Source organism: Podarcis gaigeae (genome assembly GCF_964106915.1).
Source record: "Podarcis gaigeae genome assembly, chromosome: 2".
Taxonomy (NCBI): Eukaryota; Metazoa; Chordata; class Lepidosauria; order Squamata; family Lacertidae; genus Podarcis; species Podarcis gaigeae.
Genome location: NC_139679.1, coordinates 4,560,451 through 4,582,020, shown reverse-complemented (window position 1 = coordinate 4,582,020; position 21,570 = coordinate 4,560,451). Strand labels below are relative to the sequence as shown.

The following is a 21,570-nucleotide window of genomic DNA, read 5'->3' as shown; positions in this document are numbered from 1 at the left end:
CATACTTTAAAAGCTATGGCACTAGACCATCCTTGCAGGCTTTACTGAAGTCCATCTGCCTCAAAGACCAAAGTGAACATTATACACTCTGGCTACAGGTGACATTAGTGCACTTGCTGCTCCTGCATTCCACAGCAGTGAAATGAGCCTCTGAATTCTAGCTGCTGTGGAGCATGAGCAGGAGAGTGTCTTGTCTGTGGGATTCCTAGAGGCATTTGGTCGGCCACTGTGGGAACAGGATGCTGGACCTCTGGTCCAATCCAGGAGGGTGCTTTGTATGCTCCCAGCAGCGGCAATATGCAGTGAAGGAGTGGAAGACCCTCAATGTTGTTTTTCCTTGAACTCAAAACCTTGGGTTCCACATTTGTGAGGCAAAGAGAGGCCTGGAATCCTGGCAGAAGTGGAAATAGTTGAACATGTGGCAGGTGTAGGACTTCCCTGTTTTCTTTGGAGAAATGTTGGAGGGTATGCATTTTACCCCCTCTCAGAGAAGACTCAGTGCTGCAGTTGCCAACTCTCTGGGTCCAAACCTGCTTCAGGGTTGTAGACTGTTAGGCCTAATTTTCACAAACAGCAGACTTCTTGTGTTTTGCTTGAACCATTCTAGGCTACAGGATGGGGTTCATATGCAATTCCAATTCTCCCTGCCCCGCTCCAAGTATAGAAACTAGGTGTTAGGGAGAAGGTTTCTATCAGTTTTATCTGTGTTTGGGTTTTTAAAAATCATTATACTGCGACAAAGTAAACGCAGTCAACTTCAGCCTGCAGGGCACAGTCCTGACCCAGGTTGCCACTTCATCGGCTGTTTGTGAGAACAAGGCTTCATGGTCTCCAGATGCAGAAGTTCATCTAAGGATGAGGAACCAGAGAATGAGGGAGACGGCATGCTTTACTCAGGGCCCTATTGTTATGTTTCTTTGTTGTCCTATCATCACCATTTATTATTCATAAAAGCACTTAATATATCCCAGGCGTCACACAGGAATAAGATGAACAGAGCCTTACCTACAGACTCATAATCTAAAGCTGGGGTGGTAGATCACCAGGCGATTTGGCAAGGATTTCTGGCTCCCAATTGATTAGCCAACAACAAAATAAATCACGCACAGCCTCCACACACACACACACACACACACACACACACACACACTACACTGCTGAATAAAGAAAGCTGGCATATGGTAAAAATCACAGGAGCTTATTTTTGTGTGGACTCAGTTTGTGAACTCAGTTTAGTTTTGGCACTCAGAACAAATACATAGGCACAGAATCCTTTACTTTTAAATGCATGTCTTTTGTATCTGGCTCCAGTTGGTGGATCTAGGAGTCCTAGTAAAAACCCAAGGTAGACCCTGCAAGCCTATTGTCTGCTCACCACAGCGCTAAAGGACATGAGACAAAAAGAGAAGTGACTTGGGGCTTATCTACACTTCCTCTTGTCCCACTGCTTTTCCCTGGGGAAAACTGCTCTTTAGTGCTCAGTCAGAGCAAATGGCAATTTGGGTTTCCTCCGGATTGATGTTTCTTCTGTTTTAGGGCTTATCTACACTTACCTTTTGCCCTGCTATTTGCAGGCAAAGCTCCACGCTTTGCTCTGTGTCTGAGCATTTGCTTGTTTTGGGTTTTTGCCCACACTGAAAGCCAGTGTGGTGCAGTGGTTAAGAGCGGTAGTCTTGTAATCTGGGGAACCGGGTTCGAGTCTCCGCTCCTCCACATGCAGCTCCTGGGTGACCTTGGGCTAGTCACACTTCTCTGACGTCTCTCAGCCCCACTCACCTCACAGAGTGTTTGTTGTGGGGGAGGAAGGGAAAGGAGAATGTTAGCCGCTTTGAGACTCCTGAAGGGGAGTGAAAGGCGGGATATCAAATCCAAACTCTTCTTCTTCTTCTTCTGGAGCTTTGCCCACAGAAACCCACTCCTTAGCGCGCAATAGGAGCAAATGGCAGTTTGGGTTGCCCACAGATTGCCATTTGCTCCAATTGAGCTTTAAAGAGCAGAGTTTTGTGGGGAAAGCTCCAGGGCAAAAGACAAAAAAACCCAGCTCTCAAACACAGAGCTTTAACGCATGGACCTTGCCTGGGAAAAGGGGAGGAAAGGTAAGTGTAGATAAGCGCTTGGAGCCAAAGAGCAGATTTTCCCTGGGAAAGGAGCGGATCAAGGGAAATACCGCTTGGACCTGTGTTTCTAGGCATGGGACAAGCAGGTGTGGATGAGCCCTTGGAGTGAAATGAAGAATAAAAAGGTTGTTTAAGGTATTAGCCTTCAAGTGGTGGGGTCAGGGCATTATACATGCAGTTTGTATTCCAACCTTGAGTGAGTCACACACCAGTGGCGTTGGTGTCCTTTCGGATCAAAAGGCGCAACTTCCAGACATGCTTTAGCACTGGTGCCTTTCCCTTGAGAAAATTAAGCACTTGGGATTCTTCCAATCTTGCCTGGACATGTGAGCATTTGATTTTGCGAAATTTCACATGTGTGTATAAATGAGGGGTGTGAACCAATTGAAAGGGAGAGTTCCAGGGCCACTGGGCACAGCTGCATACTGTTCACTTGTCTTGACTGCAGCTCCCTCTACCTCCCCATCCTGTCAGACCTAGGAGGGAACCACTGATCTATCTTCTATCCTTTACAGGACAGGCCTTCTCTGCAGTGTATCCACATAATGGAACGTTGTGGCTTTCTTACTTACTAACTGAGGCCTTGCTTTGCTCCATTGCTGCTGGCCTTTCGGCTTCTTAAGAAGGCATTTTATTGGGGCTGCCATATCTATATCTATCTATCTATCTATCTATCTATCTATCTATCTATCTATCATCTATCTATCTATCTATCTATCTATCATCAATCTATCTATCATCAATCTATCTATCTATCTATCTATCTATCTATCTATCTATCTATCTATCATCTATCTATCTATATCATCTATATCTATCTATCTATCTATCTATCTATCTATCTATCTATCTATCATCTATCATCTATCTACTATCTATCTATCTATCATCTACAATACCGAAACTTTTCTAGCCACTGTAAAAATATATACATGTAATGGCACAGTCCTCACTTGCAAGCTTACACTTACTACAGAAATTGGGAAAGCAGACCGGGAGAAACCATGAAATCAGGCAGGCACAGACACTAATACCTCATTGGTTACACATGACATAAAAATATTTTTTTATTAAATATAACAATGATTCTAAATTGCTTTATCTATTATGCTTTCTTGAAAAAATAGCAGTCTGCTGGCTGTCACTATAATCTTTTACTGTACTCAGAAAAATGTGGCTAAAAGTTACCTAAAATAAATGCATTACAGGTATGTAGTTGGGCTACAAATCAGGAAAGCAGATTTTTGGGTCCAACATGTTAAGACAACATACTTTGAGAGGTATGCTGTTGTGGGAATTGCTGTTAAACTTTTAAAGTTTCATATCCACACACAGCAATAAAGTTCACTGGATGACCTTGAGTAGTCCTTCTGTCACAGTCTAGCCTACCTTAAAGGGTTGTTGTGGAAATGAAACAGGTGGGGGAAAGAACAAGCTATTCCATGTTAAGCTCCCCAGAGCAGTGGTTTTCGAACTTTTTTCTCTGGGCCACACTTTGAGAACAAAAATTTGCTTGCACCACACCAAATTTTTAGGTGATAAGAAATGCACTGGAAAACAGAAACAACTACATTCTGGAACAAGATGGAGACAGAATAAAACTGCAGAGCTTTGAAAAATTGAAAAATAAAGTGCGAGATTGGCTCCATTATTATCAAATAATGGAGGCATACAATTTGGACAAAAAAGTTGGCTTCCAGGTGGAAAAATCAAAATTGGAAACAGAATTGTTAGACTCAAAAATCAAGAATCTGTCAAGAATGTATAACTTGCTGTTGAAATGGAACACTCAGGATGAAATGGTAAAATCAGCTATGATCAAATGGGCACAAGATGTTGGACATAACATAATGATGGCTGACTGGGAACAGTTATGGACCACAGGTATGAAATTCACGGCATGTAATGCCCTAAGAGAAAATTTAGTGAAAATGATTTATAGGTGGTACATGACACCAGTCAAGCTTGCAAAAATTTACCATTTGTCCGATAATAAATGTTGGAAATGTAATGAGACTGAAGCTACATTCTTTCACCTTTGGTGGACATGCCCAAGGATTAAGACATTCTGGGAGATGATTTATAATGAAATGAAAAATGTATTTAAATATACCTTCTTGAAGAAACCAAAGGCCTTTCTCCTGGGCATGGTCGGCCAATTGGTGCCAAAGAAGGATAGAACTTTTTTTATGTACGCAACAACAGCAGCAAGAATACTTATCGCAAAGCATTGGAAGACACAGGATTTACCCACCCGGGAAGAATGGCAGATGAAGTTGATGGTCTATATGGAACTGGTGGAAATGACTGGCAGAATCCAAGACCAGGGAGAAGAGTCGGTGGAAGAAGACTGGAAAAAGTTTAAAGACTATTTACAGAAATATTGTAAAATTAATGAATGTTAGAAAAATGTGGGAATGAAGATATATGGCTTTAGTAGAAATGTTATAAGGAATTAAGTATAATTAGATTATTAGTATTAGTATTCCTTTAATTAGTATTAAAGGAAAAATAAGGTTAGAATATGTTAAGATAATTATAGGACAGAAAACAGAGGAAGATGGAAAGGAATTGCTGAAACAATTAACAAAAGTGGAATACAAAAAGGGAGGTGTGAGGAGGTCGTTGAAATAAGTGAATGAAAGATAAGATATTGAAATTGATTGATGTTTTTTAAACTGTTTTTATTTTGTTAGTCTAATGTGTTAGTGTTATGTAGTGTTTTTATGTTATGTTAGGTAGTGTTTCTGAATTGTATTGTATTGTTCATTTTGTTTTGTAGTGTTTAAATTGTTGGAAAAGTAATAAATATTATTTTTTTAAAAAAAGGAAAACAGAAACAACTGCTAACAACACTTGATAGAATCATAGAATGTTATAGTTGGAAGGGACCCAGGGGTCATCTGGTCCAACTCCCTTCAATGCTGGAATCTCAGCTAAAGCCAGACCAACTGCTGAATTATCTGCTCTAGGACCTTCCCTGGTATCAATGTCAAACACACCAATCGGTATTTACCTGGGTCTTCTCCCCCCCTTTGAAGATGGAGACAACATTTGCTTGCCTCCAGTCTGCAGGGACCTCATCTGTTCTCCAAGAATTCTCAAAGGTCATAGACAAAGGCCCTGAAATTACAAATATTCCCTCCCCACTTGCCATCCTCTCCTGCCACACCAGTGTGATGTGTCACACCCTTTGAGAACCACTGCCTTGGAGGAACAGTGAGATAAAAGTTCCCCATAGCAAGGCAAGATGTGGGTTACTGGATAATAGCAAGTACTGCCATCTTCAGTAAAGCAGCAATAAGCTTTGTTTACTGATATCACAGGTAACAATCCCATTTCCAGAGATCAGTGATGGCATGGTCTGCTAGGTGCATTGCTGAGCAAGGTACAGCTTCACTGGAGATTCAACACTAAGCCCTTTGCCTCGTAACATCATGTGGAAATGGTCACATATGCTAGCCACAAAGTATGCTTCTGATGTACAAAATGCCTTTGTGTACACAAGATGAAGGGTCTTTCACAACAGCACATTTATATTATGGATGACGAATAAGGAATAAATAATAATTCACAATCACTTGCAGATTTAGATCTGGCACCGAATGCTTTCGATGAGGGATGGGGAAATTGTGGTCCTCCAGAAACTGTGGCCCAGAACCCTCATCAATCCTGACTACTGGCCATGGGAGCTGAGGGCAGTTGATGGGAGGCAGAGTCTGAGGCCTCATCCACACTTACCTTTTGCCCCACGCTTTCTAGGCACAGGTCTGTGCTTTGCTGGTCAGGATCCGAGCACTTTTTTTGGAGGGGAGGCCACAGTTTCCCCCAGGAAAACCTGTTCTTTGGCACTAAATTCTGTTTGGCAATTAGGGTTTTCTGCAGGTTGCCATTTGCCATTTGCTCCAATTCAGTGGTTTTCACATGAAAAGCAGTGAGGCCAAAAGAAAAAAAAGTGCTCAGACCTGTGCCTAGAAATGTGGCAAAAAAGCAAGTCTGGGTGAGCCCTGACAACATTTGAAGGCTCCTGAATTCCTCATCCCTGCTCTAGTGAAAAGATCAATAATAGAAGGGAACCTTCCTAACAGCAGCTTGTCTGTCTCTGCTGGTAATCCTTTGCTCTGTGGATAGTTTAATCTGGAAAAGGTTCCCTGGAGGAAAGTTTGAAAACCACAGCATTATTTGATTGTGAACTTGATTGTGAGTTTCAAAGGGAACCCAAATTTTGTCAACGAAGTGCAGTTTGAAAAGCACTAGTTTACTGCAGGCACGTCCAACAGGTAGATCGTGATCTACTCGGGACTTTCTTCCTCCCTAAAAAAAGCTCAGCAACTTTGACCTGAACCCCCCCAAAAAGGGTAGGTCACTGCCAGTTTTTAGTTTTTAACTCTTTGAGTAGATCACAGTCCCTTGGGAGATTTCTGGTTTACTGCATGCCCTCAGACACAACTCTAAATTTAAAATTATCTTTGAGCCTCTCACACTGTATTTATATCAACAGCTGGGTGTTTAAAATGTGGGAGACAAACCTCAGGAAAGGCATTTGTAATACATATACGCATTCTGGCCATTATGGGTTTCACACTCAGGTTACAAACACAATTAAATCAAGAGCCACTTTAAGTCTCTTCTGTGAAAATGCTCATAATGGGTACCAGAAGATTTCTCTCAGTTTTTTGGCTTACAAGAGCCATCACACTAATCCATGCCTTTTATTCGGGATTAATTAATCCATTGTGTTTTCTTAACACCACAGACAAGAATAACCATTCCACTCTTTAAATGTTATTGGGAAGACTAAAAGAAAGCCTTTCTTTTGACTCCTAATAAAGAAAAAAAATGTTTGTTACTTAAAGTTTGTATTATCACAGAGCATTCTGATGATGAGTAGCTATCCTCCTCAATGTTTCAATCACTGTTTCGCACATTCAGGGTGATTAATGACTGGCAGAAGAGTAGACATTTTCCCTCCTCTCCTGAATAAAGTTTCAAAAAGATGGAGTGGTAATTCAAGCTCAGTTACGTGTTGCCAGAACACAGCAGCTTATATGTTAAGTTGTGCAAGTTTAACTTGCATTTTTACTTGCCTTGGGCTCATAGAGGTGGAAATAAATAATCAGCAAAATTGCAAAAAAAAAAAAAAAAAAATTAGAAGTAATTAGCACTAAAAAGTTGAACTTTCATGAGGATCTTAAAAAAAACAACAACAACCTCTTTTCCCCTCCAGATTGCTGCAGAAAGGTGGAGAACAGAATTCAAGACTGGAAAAATGAAAAACTGAGAAAACCAAAACTGACAGAAGCATCCATCCCTATTGGAGAACATGCGGCTTCATGCGTATATAAAAGAGTGGGATGGAAAAGCAAAAAAGAGCAGTGTGTGTATGTTTCAGGCTTCCATTGCACACAAATAGTGTAAGATAGCCAGCTGACCTGCACTGGCTTCATCTCTACTTTCCAGCTGTGCTCCTAACACACAAACACGCACACATCTCCGCCCACCTTCTCCAAGGCCAGCCCCAAGCCAACTGGCAAACACCAGCAGATCCAAGCACACAAATAAACAAACATGCCCTGGGCACAGAGTGGGCTCTGTAAGCTGCCCCATGCAAAGGCCAGGGGAAGAAGAAGAGGAGGGGCCTGAATGGAACTATCAGGGCCCACATTAGCCCTGAAAACACATGAGCTTGGCAGCCATTGCTATGGCTGCCAGGCCTTGGCTTGGAAATCAGACAGACTACGGGACTCTCTCCTCATCAAAGCAAGGGAGCTTTCCATACAGGGAAGAGTGAGGGTGGCTGGGCTGTTTGGAAACAACTGGCTGAGGCAGCATTTTTCTTATTACGAAGTCCTTTCTACTACTTCCACCCTTTTCCTTGCTCCGGGGTCTCAGATGTCAATACGTTAAAGCAAGAGTAGTTAATCTCTGGCCTTCCAGATGTTGTTGAACAGCAGCTCCTATCACGCCTCCAACCACTGGCCATGCTGGCTGGGGTGGGTGGGAGTTGTAGGCCAACATTTGGAAGCAGCAAAGGTTAGTTCCCCCCACCTTAAGGAATACAGGAGCAGTTAATGGACAAGCAGCCTATATTGTGGTAAAATCACAGCTTTCCGGTCCTTATTAAAATATATTTCCTTTCTACAGCTAGATGCAGAACAAAAAACTTGCAGCAATCCTGGTCAAGCCCCATAAATTAAAAGTGTCCAATATCCTAATGCAGAGGTTGGCTATCCTGGTGCCCCACCACCCAGATGTTCTGCACTCTAGCTCCTATCAACCCCAGCCAGCATGGGCAAGTGGTCAGAGATGATGGAAGTTGTAGTCTAGCAAATTCTGGAAGGTGATGGTTTGCCACCTGTGTCCTCAAGCCTCAAATGATAACCCATTCCCTAAGGCAAAGATCAAATACAGACTAGTCAGCTCTTCCCAATTCCTTTTCTTGTTTTGTAACTCTTCCTTCCATGCCTTTTCCAAGATTGTAGATTCTCCCCCAGTAAGCTGAGAATCCTGCCCTAATCCTTTTTCATTTGTGTATGTTTGCTTACAAGTATGAATGTTTAAAAATGCCTTTTTGAGGCTGAAATAAGACCAAACACTCACTTCATACTCTAGTCCATGGGCAGTCAACGTGGTTGCTTCAAGATATTGTTGGGAGTACCATTCCCAGCATCCTTTACCACTGGCTTTGGTGGCTGGGACTGGCGAGTCCAACAATATCTGGAAGCCACCACATTGGCTAACCCTACTCAACAGGCCCTGTTGCTGCTGGAAAGAGTGGAGGGACTCTAAGGCCTTCGTCAGCTTCTCCATGACTGCAATGCGCGCAGGGAGGGCGAATCTGCCTGCAACCGTTTGCTGGCCAGCCAGCCTCCCTCACCTGCTTTCAGGGAGATCAGCCCTGCAAGAGCTGCTTGAACCGTGTGGCCGGGTATTCAGAGCAAAGAGAGCCAGAGGGAGCTAGAGTAGGATGGCACACTCAGTCTGCCACCGACACGCCGGCCACATCTTGAGAGCCTTTTTAACTCGTCAGATGGCAGACTTTCCTCTCATCACCTCAGTGATTTCAAGTGTTTATTCAAATGTAATGTGCCATCCAATGTAATGCACCCCTTAATTTTCACGACATAATTTGGCCAAAAATGTTGTGCATTACATTCGAGTAAATAAGGTAACCTAATGGGCTTCCTCATCTTGTGGATCGTAAAATCACACTGTAAACTTGTGTGGACCTGCTCGCTCCCTACTTACACATTCTTTATTTCTGTCCAAAGACCCACAAAAACATTTTCAAAAGCAAAATAAAACAGAAATGCAGGGAAAGGGTTCCAAGGCGGTCGCTATGTTTCATCCAGAGCATGTAGGTTTCTGTTTCTTAATACTTCCAAGAGGAACTTAGCTACGGCCAGGGTAGTATCATTTGACATATCTCTAATGAGGTACTTAAGGTGGAAGGTTTCAGATTTTCCAGTTAAGTTTACCAATAGGGGTTTAATTAATTGATCCCTTGCTTGTTTGAACTACTCACAGTGCAGTAGGATCTGCTTCATAAAGTCGACACCCTGAGAACATAAGCAGAGCCTATTCTGATAGGGTACACCAGACAGTCTGCCATTTAGTACTTCTGATGGAAATACATTTGGTCAAGCTTTGGTGAATAATTGGCGATAGTTAGGTACAGACAGATTCATGAAATAAAATGGCCATAGTGGATTCCAAATGCAAACGGTCCATAGGTTACATAGGATCTAAAGCGAAGACCACTGTGTGGAATATCATAACCTCTGCCTCAGGGCAATATCATAGCCCATATGATGTAGAAAGGATGGTGAAAGACCAACTGAGGAAACTTTTTGGGCCATAGTTTTCAACCATGAGCTGATAGACTCTTCATAGGTTAGTTGTAAAAGTAACTCCTTCCCCAGGCCAAATACCAAGACCCACACTTTGGTGGAGAGTGGGCATTCACCTGTTTCCAACAATAGAATTGAGTTAGAGACACAATTTGGGACCTGAAGTAGGGACTGAAGGAACTTAGCTTAGAACCCATCTAACTTAGAAAATTAGGCCATTGTACCAGTGCTGGTTTGATGTGATGTGATCATCTGCATTGATGTGATCAATGCTGGTTTGATGTGAGGTCTGGCAGCCATGTTAGTCAGGACCTGGAATGCAGGTGAACTTTCCCAGCCAAGCCAAACTATTCTGACTTTGCCTTCACATAGCTGCCCATGAGGCTACATGTTTACTCTCAGGACGTATCTACAATATCTCCCTTTTTTCAGTCATAAACACAGTTTGATTCTCAGGTCACACTATAATATTTACATACCAGTTGGTCACCCAAAAGGAACTCCTCTCTTAAGGTGGTCCATAGTAAAGTATAGGTAGCAATCTAACATTGAAAACGAAAACAAACCAAAGCTAAAAAGCCACAAAACACCTCACTGTAAGTGGAAGTAACACCTATTGTAAAAGCTAGCAAATAAGGGATCACAACACAACAGAGACGGCCAACGGCACTCTGAGGCAGAAAACCCATTCCCTACTTTCATGGTGGGGAAATATATATAAAAATACAAAACTGCCCTTTAATAATACTGTTCATTCAGATTAATGCCTGCAATGAAAACTTCAAGTTGCATACTGCTCTGAAAAATCCATCAGAAAACCCAGAAAAAGCTGAGGTACTCCAATTCTCCAGTTTTTTTTGCAGAAAGTTACTTTTCTAGCAGATACTGTGTGCTCTAGGGAAAATGTGGAAAAGTGGACAATTTTTTATTTAAGACCCTTTCTGAATAGTCAGGAATAGAAAGGCACCATCACCTGCATTGAAGTCTCTGAGCAATACTCCTCAAAGTCGCTTTCTAGTCCTTGAGCATACAAAGATCCAGTTTGGATGTAACACTAAATTAAACCATGGCTTGGCATGAATGAGCAAAAGTGTGGTTCCCAGAGCAAAGATCAATGCTGCTGCTTTCCTCCCCAGGTCCTTCTCCTGCTGCTGCCGCCACTGCTGCACTGTCCATGCCTAAGGCACAGTTTAGTTATGTCTGAACCCAGACTTGCAGTTTGTTTCACTACAGGCAAACGAGGAGCTATAATGAAGGTTTGTTCTTGGTTTACCACTACCAAGTACATTCAGAGAAGTGTGAGATAGCTAAATTCCAATCTGTCTGCTAATCTGAGATTAGATAATTTACAAGAAAGAACCCCTGTACCTGTACCTATTTTGCCTTTGGGGGCTGATTTTAAGAGAAATTTGTTAACGTGCATCTTCATGTAGAATAATATACAGTGGTACCTTGGTTCTTGAACTTAATCCGTTTCGGGAGTCCGTTCGACTGTAGCTTCTGATTGGCTGCAGGAGCTTCTTGCACTCAAGTGGAAGCCACGTCAGACGTTCGGCTTCTGAAAAACGTTTGCAAACTGGAACACTCACTTCTGGGTTTGCGGTGTTCAGGAGCCTATTTGTTCGACAACTAAGCTATTCGGGAACCAAAGTACCACTATACTAGTTCAGAATCTGAAAAACGTGTAATAGGAAATGATGATAAACTCATCTCTAAAATATACAAACTGTTATTGGAGTGGGGGACCAAAGATGAGATGGCAAAGGTGACAATGACTATATGGGTAATAGATGTTGGTTATAATATATAAATGTCTGCCTGGGAGAAATTATGTGGGAAAACTATGAATTTCTCAAACAAAATAAAAAAAATCCTTCCAGTAACACACGAAAGCTCATACCAATAACAAATTTACTTGGTCTCTAAGGTGCTACTGGAAGGAATTTTTTTATTTTGTTTCGACTACGGCAGACCAACACAGCTACCTACCTGTAACTATGAATATCTTAGCCTGTTATCAAGAAAAATTTACAAAAGATGGTGTACAGGTGGTACTTGACACCCAACAAACTGGTAACAATTTATTAAAAAGGGTCCACGTTATGCTGGAAGTGTCAAAAGGTAGAAGGGCACTCCGATGCATATGTGGTGGTCATGGGAAATGATTCATATAGAATTTTAAAAGATCATTTCCCAAAAGACCTGAGGCCTTTCTACTAGGGATAGTAAGTGATGATATTCCAAAGAAGGTACTCAAGCTCTTATATGCAACAGCTGCGGCTACAATAGTTTAGGTGAAAAAATGTCAAGAAAAAGAAATACCAACAAAAGAAATATGGCAAAATAAATTGATAGAATATACAGAATTATAAGAAACAAAGGTGAAACACAGATAAGAAAGGAGTGGAAGTCTTTTGGAGTATATCTCAAGAGATATAATACTCAATTTAACCTGCAAGTAGGAGTAGCCATATGAGCTGCAGTTAGTATTAAATAAAGGAAACACATGAGATAAAATAGGGTGGTACAACAGGATATGCAGCAGAACAAGGGTTGCATAGAATGCCATGGAGAGATGGACTGGGAAGTCCTAAGGGAAGTGATTTGTGATGGGCAATGTATGATGTATATAAGAAATTTGTGGGAAATGCATATTTTTTTTGTACACACACACACACACACACACACACACACACACACACACACTTCCTTCTAACCATCATCTCTCAGTAACTTCCTACCCAAATAGTAAATAGTGCTAAATATTTTTGAGTTGCAGCCCTTCAAATTGAACCAAGGTCCATTTAAATGAGATGTAAGAATGTTTAATAGATATTTGGGGGGTGGGGGGTTATTTTTAAAGGTGGCAGTTATGGTCAGTTTATTCACACACATACACTTGCTCAAAAGCCAGTGCAAGTCAGGCCATTGTATAATCAACAACTAGGGTATATGGCAGACATTCTGCAATCTTTAATCGGATGGGGGGGGATTGTTTAGTTGAAAAAAATAGTTGGTGGGTGTCAAGATGGCAATCCTTGGTGCAAGAACAGTGGTACAGTGGTACCTCAGGTTACATACGCTTCAGGTTACAGACTCCCCTAACCCAGAAATAGTGCTTCAGGTTAAGAACTTTGCTTCAGGATGAGAACAGAAATCGTGCTCCGGTGGCGCGGTGGCAGCAGGAGGCCCCGTTAGCTACAGTGGTGCTTCAGGTTAAGAACAGTTTCAGGTTAAGTACCTCCGGAATGAATTAAGTACTTAACCTGAGGTACCACTGTACTTTAAGTGCTCCCAATTATCCCTGTTTTCATCTGGAAAACATTGGGTGGTATGTGAAAAGCCAAGGGATGATAACAGAAGTGGCAAAACCTGTGATCCTAAAGCATGGGTGTAGCCAGGATTTTTTTTGGGGGGGGTAGAACCTCATATTTGTATTGATTTGTAATGATTTTGATAGATTTAGGGAGGCATAAATATATGGGCATAGCCAAGGGCTATCCTGCACCAGCCCTAGCCAGTATAGCTAAGGGTCAGGGGAGCTGAAGTCCAACAACCTCTGGAAGGGCACAGGATCCTCATCCCTGGCCTAGAAAATAAAAATTCTGAGATGGGTGTGCATGTGTGCTTTTAATCCATCTTCCGCAGGCGGCACACCCCTCCAGCAAAGATGGAAGAAGCCTGCACTTTTCATAAAAGTCCCTGAATCACTTATTCAGCAAGCTAAGCCTTTGGGGCTGAATTCTTTCCTTTCTGACAACTCACTTGGGAAACTGGCTTCAAGGAGAGAGGGCACCTGGAAGTCAACTCAGGGGATGGGTAGCAGATCTCCCTAGGTGGAGTGATCCTGCAGCGCTTCTGTCCCATGGAATAATCAGTTTAGGCCCGGAATCTGGGAAGCTGCCCGGGGCCTGTGAATTTTTCAGCCTCACCCCAAAGGACGCTGCCTGCCTGGTGCAGCAGCCGGCCGAGGGCGATGGTTCCCAGATAACACCCAAAGTTCCCTGTCACCCTCCCACTTGCTTCCCCAGCCCTCAGCCCTGGGAATGCTGGCTGGGTGTGCCAACCCCCCAAGATGGGAGCTCAGAATGTGGGTTCATGACCCAAGAGCCAGTGTGGTGTAGTGATTAGAGCATGGGTAGGCACACTAAGGCCCGGGGGCCGGACGCGGCCCAATCGCCTTCTCAATCCGGCCCGCGGATGGTCCAGGAATCAGCGTGTTTTTACATGAGTAGAATGTGTCCTTTTATTTAAAATGCATCTCTGGGTTATTTGTGGGGCATAGGAATTCATTCATTTTTTTTTTCCAAAATATAGTCCACCCCCCCACAAGGTCTGAGGGACAGTGGACCAGCCCCCTGCTGAAAAAGTTTGCTGACCCTTGGATTAGAATGCTGGACTAGGACCTGGGAGACCAGGGTTCAAATCCCCACTTGACCATGAAGCTGGCTGAGTGACCTCAGGCCAGGCATCGGCTCTCAGCCTAGCCTACCTCACAGAGTTGTTGTGGGGATTCAATGAGGAGTTTCTTGGAGAAAAAAGTGGGAATATGAATGCAACAAACAAACAAACAAACAAACAAATACTTTCCACTCAGTCTCAGGCTGAAGAGGTGGGTAAGGGCATCTCTTCACAGACAGCGTGGCTAAAATGCATCAGCGAAGAACGCATGAATGGGGAACAGGTTAGGAAGCTACACATAGAGGCTAAAAGGTCTATATAGGGTTAGGGTTAGGGTTTGGAAGACTTTGAAGGAAGACTTTGAAGACAGAACCATTAAGTGGTGCAGGAGAACAGAGATAGGGGGAAACTGTAGGAACATATGGCTGGATTGTCAGAGGAAAAACCTAAAGGCCTTCACTGGATAGCTGAACATTATTCATGTCTGTAGCAACATCAATGCATGCAACACTTTATGAAGTTTAACTATAACAAACACCAGCCGCTACGTTTCAACAGTGGAGAAGACAGCGAAGGAAGAGGAAACATTTACAAGGGACAAACTGACCCCTGTCAGATGGGACCTAAAGGCTGGCACACCATCAATCTAAAAATCTGGTGCTAACTCCTACACAGACTAAACAGACTCCAAACTGATGCAGGCTTCCATGTATAGTGTTTAAATTTTTTTTCAGCTTGGATAGATGGATTTAAAATAATAGTAAAAATAACAAGAACAACAACTTTTATGTTAAATTTTACAGTGAGAACTCCTATAGTCTACCTATTGGGAACATTCCTGTTGCACAGTATTTTAGTAATAAGTTGTGGTTAGATATATCCAGTGATGGTTCTGCAATAACCAATCCTAACAGAAGAAACAGGAGACAGCTGCTGAATATGCAGATGCCTACAATGTACAAAAGATTAGCGTTGTCCAGTTTTCAAAAGGTCAGCCCATAGTTCTTTATGGTAACCTCTGCTAACACATGTTAGCAACCTTTACAATACTAACAACTGCAAGGGCAGAAGACGTCTATTTATGTGTTACAGAGCAACTTTCCAATCCAGACTTCTGAGAAGTCAGGGGTTCATCCATACACTTTTCATGTCAGTTTCCCATGCTGTGTAGAAGGGAAAGCTGTTGCTGGACTCCAGGTCTCAACTCCGCCAACCAGTGTGGCCAATGGTCATAAATCATGCAAGTTGTAGTCCAACAACATCCAGAAGGCCACCAATTCCCCATCGCTGCCCTACTGCGAAAGATCGGGGAGGGGGGAGCTTCCAGAAAGGTCCCATCATGCAGCACACTGGCAGCAGAACTTTGCTTTTCCAGAACCTGCCTGAGATGGTGATACAACAAACAGAATCTGAAATATGCTAAAGTCTTGTTGCTTCTTTCCCAAACAAGTGGAAGTATGAGCAAAATGTTTTACCACGCCTTGATTACAATTTGGTAGAGCCACCAGGGTTCACATAAAGCTGCTGTGAGCTGACGCTTGGCCATGCCTGCGCCGTCTGAAGCACAGATTTGGAGCGTGAAGCATCAACAGCTAACTCGTCCTACTCCTCAGTCCTCGGCCAGATGTTCGCCCACAGCCTTCACCAAACAATTTGCAAGCAGCAAACTCACTCTGATCTCAGCTTTCTCTCCTTGTGTGTCCAAACCTTGCAGCCAGCATCTCTGTTACAAAACCCTGAGTGGATTTTTCCAGGAGGCAAGAAACTTCCACAAGACCTCTTCCCCACTCCTGCCCCCCACGTTTTCCCTTCAGTGCTCAGAAGAGCCCCATCCCTTTCACACTCCCCCCTCCATCCATCACCCAAGGCAGATTGTTGTTAATCTGAGCTGCAAAGTCAAGAGGCATCTCCAGCAACCAAATCTCCTTTAGCAGTTCAACAAGTCCACACAGGTCATTCCAGCTGCCGATTTCAGCAGACAAGGGAAATGGATTCTTAATTATTTTTCCAAGCTTGTCACGGAGGGCTTTGTTTCTCTTCTTTTCTCTGTTGTGTCACAGAATGTTAGAGATGAGTCACGCTCGGGGGTTCCTTTTTTCCTTTTTGCTGAAGGGGGTGGGCAGGAGGGAGGATCTGGATTCCTCCAAACTGCTATTCTGAAGAGAATAATGGACTGGCTCCACAAAACTGGGGTAACCAAGGTTTCCCCATTCATTAAGGGCCTTTCCACAAGGTGACATATAAGGGCACATCTGCACTACACATTTAAACCAGTTTAGGCATCATGGCTTCCTTCAGAGTGGCCTGGAGGCTGTGAGGATTGTTTGGTGACTAACCCAAACCCTTTCACCAAAAGACAATTCTCTTCGGTCAGGAGGTGTGAAGGGAAAACATGGTTGAAACCAGGTTAAATCTTACAAATGCCATTCAGTCCAGAATAGGCTACAAGTTTAACATGGGATAGAAAGTGTACAAGAAGTAAATTTTAACATGTAGATATATTCCTGGCAAATGTGGGTTTATGTTACCATAAAGCAGTGGTTTTCAACCAGTGTGCCGTGACACCCTGGGGTGTCTTGAATGACAGTCAGGGGTGCTGCAGGCAACCCTGGCCTCTGTCCCTCATTCCTTCCCTCCCTCGCCTGATGACCTCTTGTGCCTCTGCCTCCCTGGCTGCAAGCTCCCCAGGCGAATGGTGCCTCTGGGGCTGGCCAGGGGGTGCTGGGTGCCAGGTGCCGAGGTGGCCTCAGAACAGGCAAGAAAGTGGGTGGAGGAGCCCATCCAACCTGCTGGGAGTAGACAGAGAAGTGGGAGTCCAGGCAGGTGGGGGGCAGCTCAGAGACAAGGGCTGGGCTGCTGCCCAAAGAACTCCCAAGGAGAGGGGTGGAGGGAGGAGGCTGGGGGAACACTCTACAAGGGAGGGTGTTTGAAAAGGGCTGAGGGGCTGCCGGCTCTGCAGACAAGGGGGAGCATAACTGGGCTCCTGAGCCCCACAGGGGAGCCACAGAAAGAATATAGTTGTTCAAGGCAGTTGTGGGCTCAAAAAGTTGAAAATCTCTGCCATAAAACCGTATGCTATGTTACCAGATCCAGAATGTTTGACGGATTTTAAGTGTCACTTGTGGAAATGGCTAAAAGATCTAATATTTGGGCCCTTTTGTCAATCTATTAAATGTTATGTACTCCTGTATCATTTCTCAAAGCTGTGGCCTAAAAGCATTACAAAAGGATGCCAAAGATACCAAATGCCACACAACAAGAGGGCTGTCTTGATTTACTCCAGCTGGTGGGGAAATCCACCCTGATGTTAATAATTTAATTTAAACAACTGCAGCAAGCCCCCTCAAAGCCTTTGAAGTTTGCCTGCCTGCTTGAGAAAAAGTTTTAACAGAAGTGCCACCATCCCTCTTATACACACATGGAGCCCCCAGATACTCCCAAGTGCCTGATCCTGCAACCTCCACTTAACCACTGAGGTGTGAAAAGTAAATACAATTACAATGAAGAAACCCAGAGAAAAGGCTCCATTTGGACGATGGGCATAATCTCTTCCTAACAATTTGTCATATTTGTAAAGTTGATTCTGCCTCAAATTTTAATTGGATCTGAACCAGTTCCAGGAATTTGGATGAAGATAATGGATAACTGCTGTTGGCTTGTTGGGCCAAAATATGTCAGAAAAGGTGAGATATTGGGGGGGCCGACGGAGAGCAAACTTATAATTTTTGTTTTCATTTGGTTGGTAAGGAATGAGAAGAATCCACAATTCCTTTAACCAACTGCGCAAAAGTTACAAGTTAGGAAGTTGCTGCATAGCTCTCCTCAAATGGGAACACTTTTGAAGATGAGATTTCACACAAGCTCCTTCCCTGCAGATAACCCTTCTAAAGTTTTTTTGAGGGTGATTAACAATTCCTGCCACTGTGCACTCTTTATCGATTCAGAAAAAATAAAATCTCTACTGCTTCTCCCTCCCCCATGATTTCTTTTTTTCTTTGTCACAAACGCTAAGACCATTTGGAAGGCAAAGTCTGCACGCAATGTCAAAAATTTCGTAAGGGGGAATGAGGATTTTTACTCTTTTTTAAAAAAAATAATCAGTTTCAAGTTGGAGACAGAGGAGAGAAAAAAAGAGCATACCTTTGAAAGACTGGGGCGGTATTGTTAGAGAGTCATTAGAAATCCGGAGATCCTTGTCTTCTTTATTACGGAGGATTCCACTTCCAAAATCTGGACCTGGTTCCGAAATCTCAACTCTCCTGTAGTCTTTTCTTCCCCAAAGAGCAACATCCAGCGGGTTAGAGGAGGGAGAACGCCTTTCAAAAAGCACAAAAAACCCAGCAGTAGAGATCGCTGTAGCCTTTCACCAAATTCCCCAAATTTTCCACATCTTGATTTCACTTCTTTCGCCTTTTTTTTGGTTTGTTTTACAATTACTTTAAAAAAAAATGCCCACAATTACAAGAGCAGGCTTTAAAGCTGCTCCGAAGTGCGAGGTGGGGTGCTGCTCTCCCTGCGCGCGCGCGCGCACAAAACGCAGCACGCGTTCTAAATATTCGGCTCTCCGGACTGCAGCCCGGGACCACCTTGAAGCAGGAAGTTTTGATTTTCTTTCAAAACTTTCCCGATGCTTTCTTGAGCTTTCGCACATGGAGCCAATCAGCCGCTGCGTCGGCGCTGCTGTCTCGGGGAAGGAGGGCTTTGCTCGGGACCACGCAGACTTGTCAGGAGGGGATGGGGAGGGAAGAAAGAGCCCCCCCCCCGCGCCACCGCGCCACCCACTCCACGCCTCTCCTCCTCGGCGAAGCTTTTGGGTGGTTTCCCCCTCCTCCCGCCCCTCCTTTTCTAAGTTTTAGAGTTGTTGGCTTTTTTCCCCTTCTTTTTTTCCAAATGGGATCTTTAGCAACAGGAGGAGGGTAAGTTGAGCCCTGTGTGAGGTTTTCGATGGAGCCCCTCGCGAGCGCAGTTCTCACAGCATGCTGCCTACGGTGCCAAAGCGGCGTGGAAAACCCGGCATGGAGTTTCAGATTATTATTATTATTTATTATTATTATTATTATTTGGGGGTGTGGGGTGCGCACACCGCCCGCGCATCTGGGCACACGCCGGGGCGCGCGAGAGGGCGCAGAGAGGCTGGTCCTATTCCTCAAGGCCCATCCCTAACCTAAGGTGGCAGTGCAGACGCGACTGAAAGACACGGGTTAGGAGCCCAAGCCCACCCGCACTCTGGGTGGCCTCCGGAGCTCGCCGTCTAGGAGGAACGGCCTGGGGAGGCCGTGGGGGAGAGTGACCCCAAGTGTACTGAGGGCCACGGGCGTAGCCAAAGGCCCCCTCCCTAAATCAAGTAAACCAATAAAAAATAATTAACCAACCAACCGAGGTTAAGAAAACCTGGCTCTGCCCAGGCTGAGTTTACCCAGCCAGGAGCAGACCAAGGCAGTTTGCTGCCTGAGGCAAATAGCAAGAGGGCGCTTCCTCCCCCCCCCCCATTCCATGGTTCAGAAGCTGACTGGATCTTGCTTCAGTACCAGGGACAGGTCACCCGGGGGGGGGGAGCCGATTTGGGGGTGCAGGGCTGGTCATGTGGCACACAGAGCTCTCCCCCCCCCCCGCAAGAGGAGGGAGCAGCCAAGCCAATGGGGCTGCCACTACTGCTTTCCTCTGACCCCCATCTGCCGGACTCTGGCCCTGCACCTATGTCTCCTTGTCCAGTTCAGGAGGGGCTGTGGGGGTGTGAAATCAGTGTCTGGGGCCAATAATGGCCTGGATGAGGGCTAACCAACTGAAGCATACCCCCCCCCCCCAAGACAGAATGCCCAGGTGGGTGGTGGACTGTTATACATAGGCAGTGATTGACCCATTTTGGACAGGGTTGCACCCCCCCCCCCAAGGATCAGGTTCATAGTCTGGGGGTGCTGTTCAATCCACCCCCATCTTTGGGGGGCCAGAGACAGCCTCCTCTGAACAGGAGTAGTTTGGCCAATCATTTATGCTTCTGGCAACATCCTAGTTAGATTGCTGCAATGTGTTATATGTTGGGCTGCCCTTGGAGACAGCTTGAAAACTACAGATTCCGAAATACTGCAACTTGGTTACTTATTGTAACCAGGTGCATTTAAAAAAAAACCTTGCTGGTTTTAAAACATCTACAGTGGGTTGAGGTGCAGTTACAGATGCAGTTCAAGGCACCAGTGTTAACCTTGAAAGCCCTAAGCAGTTTGCGACAAGACTACCCTAAAGGGCACATCCTGCCACATGCGCCTGCCTGATTATTAAGATCGTCCTTGGAGACCCAGCACCACCATCGAACCGGAGCTGCTTTCCAAGGGCCTTTTCAGTTGTGGCACCTCCAGCTCTAAAACTTGTCCCCCAAAGAAGCTTATATGGTGCCAAGCCTTTGCAGTGCCAGACCTTTTTAAAAATTTGCCCTGGTGTTTTCAAGCACTGCTTTTCCACTGGCTTATGTAATCTTTATTCTGTTCTGCTTTTATTTTGATGCCTTTTACATGGCTTTTTGTGTTTTAATTGTTAGCTGCTCTGAGAGGCTTTTGCCTGATAGTAATGAATGGATCTCAAGTAAGCATGCAGAGGACTCCAGTGGTTTAGCAATGTGTCTTTAGTTTGTCCAATGTGGTTTGAATGTGTGAGGGGAGATTTTGCTTCTAATTAAAAAAAAGTATCACTTGAGGCTATAGGCCTGCCTCTGTTGAGATCTGAGATTTTAAAAGGAAACCAACACTGAATTAAAACTGTATTGTGTTCAGAATCATAGAATCGTAGAGTTTGAAGGGACCAGGAGAGTCATCTAGTCCAACCCCCTGCAACGCAGAAATCTTTTGCCCAGTGTAAAATAAACCCACCTCTGATGCATCACATGGATCCAAATTATGGAAATTGTGAAACTGTTGGAAGAAGTTAAGGTGTTGACTTGCGCTCTGGGTTGATAAGCAGCCAATTATGCTCTTCTGGGAAGCTCAAAAACGAGGCATGAGGGAGATAGGCTTGTCTTCTGTTTCTCCCCGGCATTTGGCAACCAGAGGCTCATGGCCTCTGCATGTGGATGATTTATGGCTCTTATGAGAGCTGTTGTGGTTGAACTAGAGTGTTGGACTAGGACCTTGGAATCCCTGCTTAGCCATTAAACTCAGCCCAACATACCTCACAGGGTTGTTGTGAGAATAAAATGGGGAGGAAGAGAACCA

At 44.2% G+C, this 21,570-nt stretch overlaps 1 protein-coding gene across 3 annotated transcripts in view; it reads right to left on the bottom strand.

Moving 5' to 3' along the window:
• The window catches only part of GLI1 (GLI family zinc finger 1), a 109,237-nt gene extending 90,088 nt beyond the window's left edge, over positions 1-19,149 (bottom strand). For 2 of the 3 annotated variants that reach the window (XM_083729153.1, XM_083729154.1), the window contains exon 1: positions 18,509-19,148. The gene's annotated coding sequence lies outside the window, so the exon portion shown is untranslated. Of the gene's footprint in view, positions 1-18,508 lie in introns of all 3 variants that reach the window. The other variant, XM_083729155.1, reaches the window with a different exon arrangement.
• Between the last annotated feature and the right edge of the window lie 2,421 nt (positions 19,150-21,570).